The sequence below is a fragment of the Hypanus sabinus genome, chromosome 16 (assembly GCF_030144855.1).
Source record: "Hypanus sabinus isolate sHypSab1 chromosome 16, sHypSab1.hap1, whole genome shotgun sequence".
In the NCBI taxonomy this organism is placed as follows: domain Eukaryota; kingdom Metazoa; phylum Chordata; class Chondrichthyes; order Myliobatiformes; family Dasyatidae; genus Hypanus; species Hypanus sabinus.
Window position 1 is genome coordinate 82,186,613 of NC_082721.1, and position 12,103 is coordinate 82,198,715.

Below are 12,103 nucleotides of genomic sequence, written 5' to 3' on the forward strand. Positions count from 1 at the left end.
CTGACCTCGATGTCTCCCCCATTCGCGACGCATTGTTTACAGTGGGCGAGGGCTGTGCAGAAAATCCGTGTCCAAAGCGATATCGACTGCAGCCGACGGTCAGCCAAGACACGCAGCGAAGCGACGATTTCCCGATTAACTAGGGTTACACTTCCACTGAGTAACTTCGGGCGAAATAAACTCACGCTGACATTTTACCTTCTTGACAGATTACAAATAAAAACGCGATTCACTCGAGGTGCTTCTGTAAGTCAGCCGTTAATAAAGACTGGCTCTGAACTGCCAGAAAGAAACGTTTGCTTTGGTGACTATTCCACAATCATTAAATGCGCCTGTTAAACATTACCACCTCGCCTCAACGCAACCCTTTCGGAATGTTTCAACTGCGGACAATGAGATGGCGTAAGGAGTCACCGCGGTTTTCAGGGGCGTAGAGAGGTTGTCAGTAATATAATTAGGGGGAACTTGGGGTAGTGGCTGACAGAGACTGAGAAAGTTTCTTACCGTATACCGGCTACAGCGCTCTACACTGGATCTCCAGTCGGATTCACTGAGAGCTCCCGCTACCCGGAGCCGCTTCGGTCGAAGTCTGCCCGAGACCCTCCCTGGCGTCACTTTGTCAGACCCTGCATGGGGGCTTAGCTGGGAGAGGGGGTTTTCTGGATTATCACTGATATCGGGTGTTGGCGGAGAAAATCAGGGCGGTCTTGCTGCCAAACTCTCGTCTGTGGGATTGGACAGACAGACCTGCGAGGGAGGAGGGCGGGGGAGGGAGGCAGCTCCACCGCCTCCGACTGCCGTTGCCTTGCTCCTGGCAGTTTCCCCATCACTCGCTCCTCCCACACTAACTCTCACCTGCGGCTTCTGCCACCAGCTCCCCGGCGTGCCTCCAGTCGGCAAGCCCTCTCTTCCCCCATTCCCCGCTGACCCCCCTGACTCTCCTGATGATCACGTCCTCCCCAACATCCCACTGTCCACCATTCCTTTCAAAGTAAATTTAGTGATCAAGTACATTTATGTCACCATTTACAACCCCGAGATTAGTTTTCTTGCGGGCATACACAGTAAATCCATGAAACTCAGCAGAATCAATGAAAGACCGCAACAGGACCAGCAAGAAATGCGCAGTCAACAAACTGTGCGGATGCAAAAAAGAAAAAAAAAACATAATAATAAATAAACGTGGAGAACATGAAATGAAGAGTCTTAGAAAGTGTCCATAGGTTGTGAGAACAGTTCAGTTTTGGGGCAAGTCAAGTTGAATGGTTACCCCCACGGTTCATGAGCCTGATATTTGAGCCGTAGTAACTATTCCTGAACATCAAACACCGGAAAATCTGCTGATACTGGAAATCCAAAGCAACACTCACAATAGGAACTCAGCAGGTCAGGCAGCAGTAAACTGTCGTTGTTTCGGGCCGAGACACTTTTTCAGGACTGGAAAAGAAGGGGGAAGCAGTCAGAGTAAGAAAGTGGGGGGGGGGGAGAAGTACAAGGTCATAGGTGAAACTGGGCGAGGGGAGAGTGAACTAAAAAGAGCTGGGAAGTTGGTTGGTGAAAGAGATAAAGGGCAGGAGGGGAAATCTGAGTGGAAAAGGTAAAAGAACATGGAAAAAGGAGGAGGTAGGGACGTGATGGACAGGTAAAGAGATAAGGTGGGAAAAGGAAACAGGAATGGTGAAGGGGGGTCAATTACCAGAAATTTGAGAAATTTATGTTCATACCATCAGGTTGGAGGCTAGCCGGGCAGAATATAAGGTGTTGCTCCTCCAACTTGAGTGCGGCGTCATCGTGGCAGTAGATTGAGGCCACGGACTGACGAATGTAATGGGAAGTAGGATTGAAACGGGTGGCTGCTGGGAGAACCCACTTTCCCTGGTGGATGGAGTGCAGGTGCTCAGTGAATCCGTCTCCCGATCTGCATTGGGACTCACCACTATACAGCAAGCCACATCGGGAGCACTGGATACAGTACATGACGCGTACAGACTCTTAGGAGAGTTGCCTCACCTGAAAGGACTGTTTGGGGCCCTGGATGATAGTGAGGGAGGAGGTGCAGGGGCGGGTGTGGAATTTGTTCTGCTTGCAAGGATAAGTTCCAGGAGGGAGATCAGTGGGAAGGGACGAATGGACCAGGGAGTCACAGAGAGCAAGATCGCAGTGGAAAGTGTGGAAGGAAACACGTGTTTGGTGGTGGAATCTCATTGAAGATGGGGGGAAGTTGCAGAGAATTACTGCATGTTGCTGGATGTGGAGGCTAGTGGGGTGGTATGTGAGGACAAGAGGAGCCCTATCCCTGGTGGCAGGAGGATGGGGTGAGGGCAGCATTGATGGTGGAGGAAGGACAGCCCCTTTCTTTAAAGAAGGAGGGCATCTCATTAGTTCTGGAATGAATAACTTCATTCTGAGAGCAGATACGGCAGAGACGGAGGAACAAAGAAGGGGATGGTGTTTTTACAAGTGACAGGGTGGGAAGAGGTATAGTCCAGGTGGCTGTGAGAATCTGTGGGTTTATAAAAAGATATCAATAGATAAACGGACTCCAGAGATAGAAACAGAGAGATCAAGAAAGAAGAAAGAGATGTTAGAAATGGACCAAGTAAATTAGAGGGCAGGGTGGAAGTTGGAGGCAAAGTTGAATAAGTTCATGTTCCTGAACTGGTCCTGAGGCTTCTGTATCTTCTTCCTGATTACAGTAGCAAGAAGAGAGTGGTGGGTGCCGTTGATAATGGATGCTGCCTTCCTCTCACAGCGCTCCATGGAGTTGTGCTCAGCAGTGGGGAGGGCTTTACCCGTAATGGACTGGACTGTATCCATTACTTTTTGTAGGATTTTCCATTCAAGAGAATTTCCATACCAGGCTGTAATGCAACTAGCCAATATATTCTCCAGGTATACGTATATAGAAGTTGGTCTATACGAACTTGATGCCTACCGTGAGTTCACCTTCCAGAAGGATGCTCTCATGTTGGCCTCAGAGACTGAAATCACAGAGTTATTGGGGACTATGGGAGTTCATGCATGTTCTTCCATATTTTGACGGTCAAGGCAAGCATAGAAGGCATTGAGGTCATCTGGGAGCTAGAGTTTTTGTCAACTCTGTCGCTTGGTTTCACTGTGTAAGAGATAATAGCATTCAAGCCCTGCCACGGCTGTCAAGCATCCTTCAATGATTCAAGTTAGGTCTGGAATTGCCACTTTGCATGTGAGGTGGCTTTCTGGAGATCATACCTGGACCTCTTGTAACTTACTTGATTTGAATCCCTCTGATTTGTCCCTCAGTAGATTGGGGATCTTGGAACAATGATGGTCACAGGCCCTCCTAAACCCATTCTACTGACCTTTCACCCTTACCCCATTGTCTTCTTCACCTCTTTGCTATAGCCACTGGAAAGTTCAATGTAAAATTATTACAGTATAAATAAACTTAGAACTTACGCTACCCTGAGATTCATTTTCTTGCAGGCGTTCACATTAGAATGAAGAAGTTCAATGGAATCAATGAAAAAGTACACACAAGGACTGACAATGTGCAAAAGAAGCCAAACTGTGCAAATACAAAAACACAAATAATAATAATAATAATAAAAATAAAATAAATAGTATTGAGTGCATGAGTTGTAGAGCACTTCAAAGTGAGTCCATAGGTTGTGGAATCAATTCAGTATTGAGCTGAGTGAAATTCTCCACGCTGGTTCAGGAACCTGATTGTTGAGGAGAAATAACTGCTCCTGAGCCTGGTGCTGTGGACCCTAAGGCACCTTCTCAATGGCAGTAGCAAGAAGAGACCAAGGCCTGCATGGCACTTTTCTTCCCCCTTGGCAGAGCCCTTCTCCTTCTCAATCCCACACCTATCGTTGACCTAAGCATCTCTTTAACTGCCCCCACCCCCCACCATCCCCAACAACCGGCAGCTTAGTTCTTTCCCTTATTAAATCAAGTCATGGCTGAAATTAGGAAGCCTGCTGGGACAGCCCATGAGCTCCCTACAACTTGACATGGCCCAGTCTCAGTGTCGTCTTCAGCCCCCTGGTCCTGGAGGGGACACTGAAATGCCCCTGCCATCAAGAGATGGAACCTGACCATATCTGTCCACCGCCATATGTTGGGGACACATCTGCAGGATGGTTGCCCCCATCAGTCTGCATGGGACATGGGGCCACTGTCCTTGTCCTGGGGAACTGACACAGAAGAGGATTTGAGGCCAGCATAGATCAGCCATGATCATACTCAATAGTAGGGTAGGCTTAATAGACTGAGTGGCCGCTCCTGATCATAGTTCCTTGTATACAGGTGCTGGTTGACCCACTGTGTGTTTCCAACATTCTAATTGTAGGGAATTTTGAGTTCACTTTTGGTCATCCTGTTAGAAGAAAGATGACATTAGATGGAAAGAGTGCCAAAGAGTTTCATGTGGATGTTGCCTCGAGAAAATGTGTCATAAGACCATAAGATATAGGAGCAGAAGTAGGCCATTTGGCCCATCGAGTCTGCTCCACCATTCAATCATGGGCTGATCCAATTCTTCCAGTCATCCCCACTCCCCTGATTTCACCCCATACCCTTTGATGCCCTGGCTAATCAAGAACCTATCTATCTCTGCCTTAAGTAAACCCAATGATGTGGCCTCTACAGCCGCTCGTGGCAACAAATTCCACAGTTTTACCACCATCTGACTAGAGTAATTTCTCCGCATCTCAGTTCTAAAAGGACATCCATCAATCCTGAAGTTGTGCCCTCTTGTCCTAGAATCCCCTACCATGGAAATTAACTTTGCCATGTCTAATCTGTTCAAGCCTTTTAACAGCTTTCTATGAGATCCCGTCTCATTCTCCTGAACTCCAGGGAATACAGCCCAAGAGCTGCCAGATGTTCCTCATATGGTAACCCTTAAACTCCTAGAATCATTCTTGTGAATCTTCTCTGAACTGTCTCCAATGTCAGTATATTGTTTCTAAAATAAGGGCCCAAAACCACCCAATATACTCCATCACGAGTTACTAAGTTACTAAGTTACTTAGCACTTACTAAGTCTCACGAGTGCCTTGTAGAGCCTCAACATCACATCCCTGCCCTTATATTCTATACCTCTACAAATTAATCCCAACATTGTATTCACCTTCTTCACAACTGACTCAACCTGGAGGTTAACTTTTAGGGTATCTTGCACTAAGACTCCCATCTCTTTGCATCTCTGTATTTTGAATTCTCTCCCCATCTAAATAATAGTCTGCCCATTTATTTCTTCCACCAAAGTGCATGACCATACACTTTCCAACATTGTATTTCATTGCTGCTTCTTTGCACATTCCCTGAACTATCTAAGTCTCTCTGCAGGCTCTCTGTTTCCTCAACACAACCCGCTCCTCCACCTATCTTTGCATCATCGGCAAATTTAGCCACAAATCCAGTAATTCCATAGTCCAAATCATTGACATACATCATAAAAAGCAGTGGTCCCAACATCGACCCCTGTGGTACTCCATTGGTAATTGGCAGCCAGCCAGAATAGGATCCCTTTATTTCCACTCTGTTTTCTGTCGATCAGCCAATGCTCCACCCACGCTAGTAACTTCCCTGCTCTTATCTTGCTAAGCAGTCTCATGTACGGCACCTTGTCAAAGGCCTTCTGAAAATCCAAGTACGCCATGTCTGTTGCATCTCCTTTGTCTACTCTGTTTGTAATTTTCTCAAAGAATTGCAGTAGGTTTGTCAGGCAGGAATTTCCTTTCAGGAAACTGTGCTGGCTTTGGCCTATCTTGTCATGTGCCTCCAGATTTTCCATAATCTCATCCTTAACAATCAATGCCAACAACTTCCCAACCACTGATGTCAGGCTAACAGGTCTATAATTTCCTTTCTGCTTAAATAGCAGAGTAACATTTGCAATTTTCTAGTCATCTGGTACAATGCCAGAATCTATCAATTCTTAAAAGATCATGCCTCTGCAATCTCTCCAGCTACTTCCTTCAGAACCCAATGGTGCATTCCATCAGGTCCAGGAGATTTATCCACCTTCAGACCATTAAGCTTCCTGAGCACCTTTTCAGTCATAATTTTCACTGCACAAACTTCACTTCCCTGACACTCTTGAATGTCCAGTATACTGCAGACGTCTTCCACTGTGAAGACTGATGCAAAATATACATTCAGTTCCTCTGCATCTCTCATTATAATATCTCCAGCGTCATTTTGTATTGGTTCTATATCTACTCTTGACTCTTTTCTACCTTTTAAATACTTAAAAAAAGCTTTTAGTATCTTCTTTGATATTAATCACCAGTTTCCTCTCATAATTCACCTTTTCCTTCCCTGAGTTTCCTTCCGCAACTTTTTGAAAGCTCCCCAATCCTCTATCTTCCCACTTGCTCTGGCTTTCTTATACGCCCTCTCTTTTGCTTTTACTTTAGCTCTGACTTCACTTGTCAGCCACGGTAGTGTCCTTTTTCCCTTTGAAATTTTCTTTGTATTCGAATAATATGTCATGCACTTCCCTTACTTTTCGCAGAAACTCCAGCCATTGCTGCTCTGCTGTCCTTCCTACAAATGTACATTTCCAGTCAACTTCGACCAGCTCCCCCTCATGCCATTGTAATTTCCTTTATTTCACTGAAATACAGACACTTTGGATTTTATTTCTTTCCCTCTCAAATTTCAATGTGAACTCGATCATATTGTAATCACTGTTCCTTAACCTTCACCTTAAGCTCTCTTATCACCTCTGGATCATTGCACAGCACCCAATCCAGCACAGCCCATTCCCTAATGGGCTCAACAACCAGCTTTTCTAAAAAGTCATCCCCTAGACATTCTACAAAATCACTTTCTTGAAGTCCAATACTGACCTGGTTTTCCCAATCCACTTTCATGTTAAAATCCCCAACGATTATCATGACATTGCCTTTCTCATAGGGAGAGACATTATTCCTCAGAGCGTAGGGGAATTATTATTTAATTGCAGAGGTTTATTATTTTTTTAGAGGTACAGCATGGTAACAGGCCCTTCTGGCTCAACAATAGGCAATTAACTTACTAGCTCATATGTCGTTGGACTGTGAGAGGCAACCGGATCACCCGGAGGAAACCTACACCTTCACAGGGAGAATGTACAAACTGCTTACAGACAATGGCAGGAATTGAACATGGATAGCTGATACTGTAAAGCCTTGTGCTTACCACTACTCTACAGTTTTGCTATTACACAGAGGGTGGTGCATGTTTGGAATGAGCTACCGGAGGAAGTGGACAGGTCAGGTAAATTAACGACATTTAAAGACACTTGGACAGGGACCTAGTTCAGGAATGTTTAGTGATGGGTTAACCATGAACAAATAGGACTAGATTAGATGTGCATCTTTGCCAGCATGGACAATTTGGGCTGAATGGCCTTTTTCTGTTCTATATGACTATGATGGTGGGTTACTCCCCTATGGAATATTTTGAACATTGAGAATCTATTTCTATTTCAGACTGCAGTTTAAATGTTTGTATTTAAATCATGTTTTCAAGATACAACATTGGTGTGAGGCTACATGAATATACAACTTCTGTTTATTTATTTGAATTACCCAAACTATCAATAACATTTCTCAGAATTAATTGGACTATCTCATTCCATTTTCTAGGACATTATTAATTTATAGGGTGAACAATATCCCTTCCGTTCCCAGGCCTCGGTCTCTGCAACTTCCCATCAGAGAGCAGACCAATAAATGGTTCTGCCTCACTTAATTCCTCCAACCTCCTTGTTTTCTTTCTCTCTGTTGGTCATCCATGCTTACTTTTAAAGGGATAACTGCCCCTCAAATGAGGAGCGTTTGATGGATCTGGTCCTCCACTCCCTTGAATTCAGAAGTACGAGGGGAGATCTAATTGAAACCTGCTGAATGTTGAAAGGCCTCGACAGAGTGGATGTGGAGACAGTGTTTCCTATGAAGGGGAGTCGAAGACTAGAGGACACAGTCTCAGAGGGGTGTCCTTTTATAACGGAGATGAGGAGTGATTTCTTTAGCCTGAGAGTGTTGAATCTATGAATTTGTTGCCATAGGCAGCTCTGGAGGGCAAGTCTTTACATATATTTAAGGCGAAGGTTGATAGATTCTTGATTAGCCAAGGCATGAAGGGAGAAGGCAGGAGATTGGGGCTGAGATGGAAATGGATCAGCCATGATGAAATGGTGAAGTAGACTCAATGAGCCGAATTGTCTAATTCTACTCCTGTATCTTATGGTCTTAGTGTGGTGTGCAAGTCTTTGACTAGCAATGATTGGGATGAATGAAGAGAATTTATTGCAGGTATAATGTTCATTCCCCAATACAGACCTCACACCTTGTGTCCATGTTGTGTAATGGTCAGTGTGCCCTGGTTAAGTCCTGTTGCTTTGAGTAAATGTAGTAGAAAGGATCTGAAGGGGGGATCTTTGGACTGTTAATTTGTGCAACCAGAATCAGAAACAAAGAAAAAAGAAGAAAACTTTAACAAAGCAGAAAATGCTAAAAACGGCTGGCTCTGTCAGCACCAGTGCAAACAGACAGAAGGAATCTGACATAGGGTCTAGACTCCCTGGACACAGAGTAGAGCTCCCTTCACACTATCCTGTCAAATACTACCAGAGCATACTCAGTAAGGCTCTGACTCCCTCATCACTGTCCTGTCAAACACTCCCACAGCAGGTTCCGAGACTCTGGATTGAGGAAGGCTGTCAGATACTGGTATGCATCTGAACCCAAATGACGATACTCTGCAGAGGTAATGTCCAACATGGTGTGCCCTGACTGAGCACTGCCTTCAGAATGACACGCAGCTCCCAGTGGCAAGCATTGGCCCACTGTTCTGCGGGGATTGCCTGTCTTAATGGGACCTGTGTGTGGGACATGGTCACCTCCAGTCAGGGTGCAATCTTGCTGAACGGGGAAAGTGCTCTGGCTGCCTGGGCAGGTAAATGAAGGGTGGGGGAGGCTTGTGGCCAAAGCTTCTGGACATCCATTCCAACAAGTGTTGGGAGAGTTGTTGAGTGTGGGACAATCCCAGCTGAGCTGACTCTTGCTCAGCCAGAATCGCTCATTGGACCCAGGCCCTAAAATCCTCCTCAGGAACTAGTTCTGAAGTACAAGAGTGTCTTCATCAGTCTGCCTCTGGGCCTGGCCAGGCCCTGACACCAGGCTGTCGAGGCGTTTGAAGTTGCGGTGTTTGCTGAGCTTGGCAATTCGTTTGCAGATGTTTTACAGTCCACCAGTCAAGGTGACATCCTCAGTGCACAGTTGCTGGTGTTCCTGTCTGGGAATTCTCGCATTTATATCGGCCCCCGTTCGCTTGCCTCGGTCCTGATTGGCTACTCGTTTCAGTTGACCTTTGAATTCTATTGGCTCACATTTCTTTAGCTCTTAGGGGTTCATAGATGGCATCTATTTCAATGTGTCAAAGGTCAATAGAAGAGGTAGCCAATCAGGACGTGGTGGATTTAAAATACGGAAGAAAATGTTGAGCGCGAATGGGTCAAGGACAGTGGAAGCAAACCGACCAATTGTCTTTGTTCCTGCTATGAGCTTGGCGATGGAGGCTGCCATTTTGCGGAACTATTTACGCCTTCCATTTTGTGAGATGAAGTTGCTTTGCTTTCAGTGTTTTAAAGTTGATACAATGATGTTTCAAGTAATCTGCTGGACTGGAGATAATTTCCAAATAAGACGTTATTTGTGAGGTGTTCTTTGTTGGGGTTGGTGCCTGCCTGGAGTGTTTCCAGCTGGTTACTGAAGAGAACAAAGTAGCCATACATAAATTATCGACTTTCACTTGCTGGGAAGTGTTTGGCAATAAATGGATGCTGGCCTGGAGCATAGCCAATAAAAAGGTGTTAAAGGTCAGTGGCGAGCGCGGGCTTTAAAAAGCGGCCCACTTTCAGGAGCGGGCAGCGGAGTGCGCAGGAGCAGAATGCTGGGCTTTGGCTCAGCGGGCTTCGGCGCAAGAGGACTTCGGCAAGAAGCCTGTTTTTCATTTATTCTGACTAATCTGGGATCAGGTAATGGGGGAGACAGTTAGAGTAGTGGTGTGCTCCGTATGCAGTATGTGGGAGGTCAGGGTCAACACAGTTGTCCCTGATGACCACACCTGCAAAAGGTGCATCCAGCTGCAGCTCCTATCAGACTGAGTTAGGGAATTGGAGCAGGAGCTGGATGAACTATGGATCATTCGGGAGGCAGAGGTAGAGATAGATAAGAATTATTGGGAGGTAGTCACACCGAAAAGACAGGAGGTAGGCAAATGGGTGATAGTCAAGAGAGGCAGGGGGAGCAGACAGAGAGAGCAGAGCACCCCTGTGACCGTTCCCATTAAAAATAAGTATACCATTTTGGATACTGTTGGTGGGGATGACCTACCAGGAACAAGTTGCCGTGGTCCTGTCTCTGGCACTGAGGTTGGACCCTCAACTAGGAAGGGGAGGAGGGAAGAGATGAGAGCGGTATTGATAGGCGATTCTTTAGTCAGGGGGGCAGATAGGAGATTTTGTGGGGAAGATCGGGAGTCGCGGATGGTATGTTGCTTCCCTGGTGCCGGGGTCCGAGACATCTCAGATCGGGTGCAGGCTATTCTCGAGAGGGAGGGCAAGAATCCAGATGTTGTGGTCCATGTAGGGACCAATGACATGGGTAGGATGAGTGAGGAGGTCCTGCGTAGGGATTTCAGGGAGTTAGGTGCGAAGCTGAAGAGCAGGACCTCCAGGGTAACAATCTCAGGATTGCTACCTGTGCCATGTGCGAGTGAGGCAAGGAACAGAAAGATTATAAAGATTAATATGTGGCTGAGAGAATGGTGCAGGAGGGAGGGCTTCAGGTTTGTAGATAATTGGGCTCTGTTCCAGGGAAGGTGGGATCTGTTCCGAAGGGACGGTTTACACCTGAACTGGAGTGGTACTAACATTCTTGCAGGGAAGTTTGCTAGTGCTTCTTGGGGGGGGGGGTTTAAACTAAATTTGCAGGGGGCAGGGATCCAGAATGTGAGAGACGATAGCGAGAGGAAGAATAAAGGACAGGTGGGGACTACACAGTTCCGGAATATTAAGTGTGTAGTAGAGAAAGGTGAGGCGGAACAAGTGATAAGGAGGACACATGTACAGAGGGATGGTCTGACGGAACATGGAGTTAAATGTGTTGAAAGAATAAGTAAATTTAGGAAGGACAACAAAATTCTAGGGGCGTATAGCCCGATGGGAGTTCGGGGAGCTGGGTTAAGCACAATAGGCAGCGATTCAAACAGAGAGAGGAGAAATGGGCTAAAAATTCTATATCTGAATGCACGAAGTGTCAGAACTAAGGCGGATGAGCTTGAAGCCCAGGTGCGAATGGGTAACTATGATGTTGTTGGGATAATGGAGACATGGCTGCAGGGAGATCAGACCTGGGAAATGAATGTACAAGGGTATATGTGCTATTGTAGGGACAGAAATGTGAGCAGAGGGGGTGGGGTGGCCCTGTTGGTGAGGAGATTCAGTCCTTTGCAAGGGGGAACATCGGGTCAGGAGAAGTAGAGTCTGTGTGGATAGAACTGAGGAACAGTAAGGGCAAAAGGACCCAAATGGGTGTTGTCTACAGGCCACCAAACAGTAGCATGGATATTGGGTGCAAGTTGAATAGGGAGTTAACATTGGCATGTGGCAAAGGTAATGTCGCAGTAGTTATGGAGGATTTCAACATGCAGGTGAACTGGGAGAATCAGGTTGGTGCTGGACCACAGGATAGGGAGTTTGTAGAGTGCCTACGGGATGCATTCTTGGAACAGCTTGTACGAGAGCCAACCAGGGACAAGACTATTCTGGATTTAGTGTTATGTAGTGAACAGGATTTGATAAGCGATCTTGCAGTAAAGGAGCCATTAGGAGGTAGTGATCATAATATGATAAGTTTTTATCTGCAATTTGAGAAGGATAAGGGCAGCTCGGAGGTGTCAGTGTTGCAGTTGAACAGCGGAAACTATGGAGCCATGAGGGAGGAGCTGGCCAAAGTTGACTGGACGGATAGCCTAGCAGAAAAGACTGTGGAACAGCAATGGCAGTTATTCTTGGGAATAATGCACAAGGTGCAAAATCAGTTCATCCCCCAGAGAAGGA

At 46.1% G+C, this 12,103-nt stretch overlaps 1 protein-coding gene and 1 long non-coding RNA gene across 5 annotated transcripts in view; one reads left to right on the forward strand and one right to left on the reverse strand.

Annotated features, from left to right (window-relative positions):
* The window catches only part of LOC132406502 (sphingosine 1-phosphate receptor 2-like), a 52,560-nt gene extending 51,784 nt beyond the window's left edge, over positions 1-776 (reverse strand). For 2 of the 4 annotated variants that reach the window (XM_059992267.1, XM_059992269.1), the window contains exon 1: positions 505-776. The gene's annotated coding sequence lies outside the window, so the exon portion shown is untranslated. Of the gene's footprint in view, positions 1-5; positions 390-504 lie in introns of those variants that run through there. The other 2 variants (XM_059992268.1, XM_059992270.1) reach the window with 1 other exon arrangement.
* Positions 1-12,103, forward strand: part of LOC132406503 (uncharacterized) — a 164,708-nt gene that overhangs the window by 87,053 nt on the left and 65,552 nt on the right. The gene's annotated exons all lie outside the window — the stretch shown is intronic.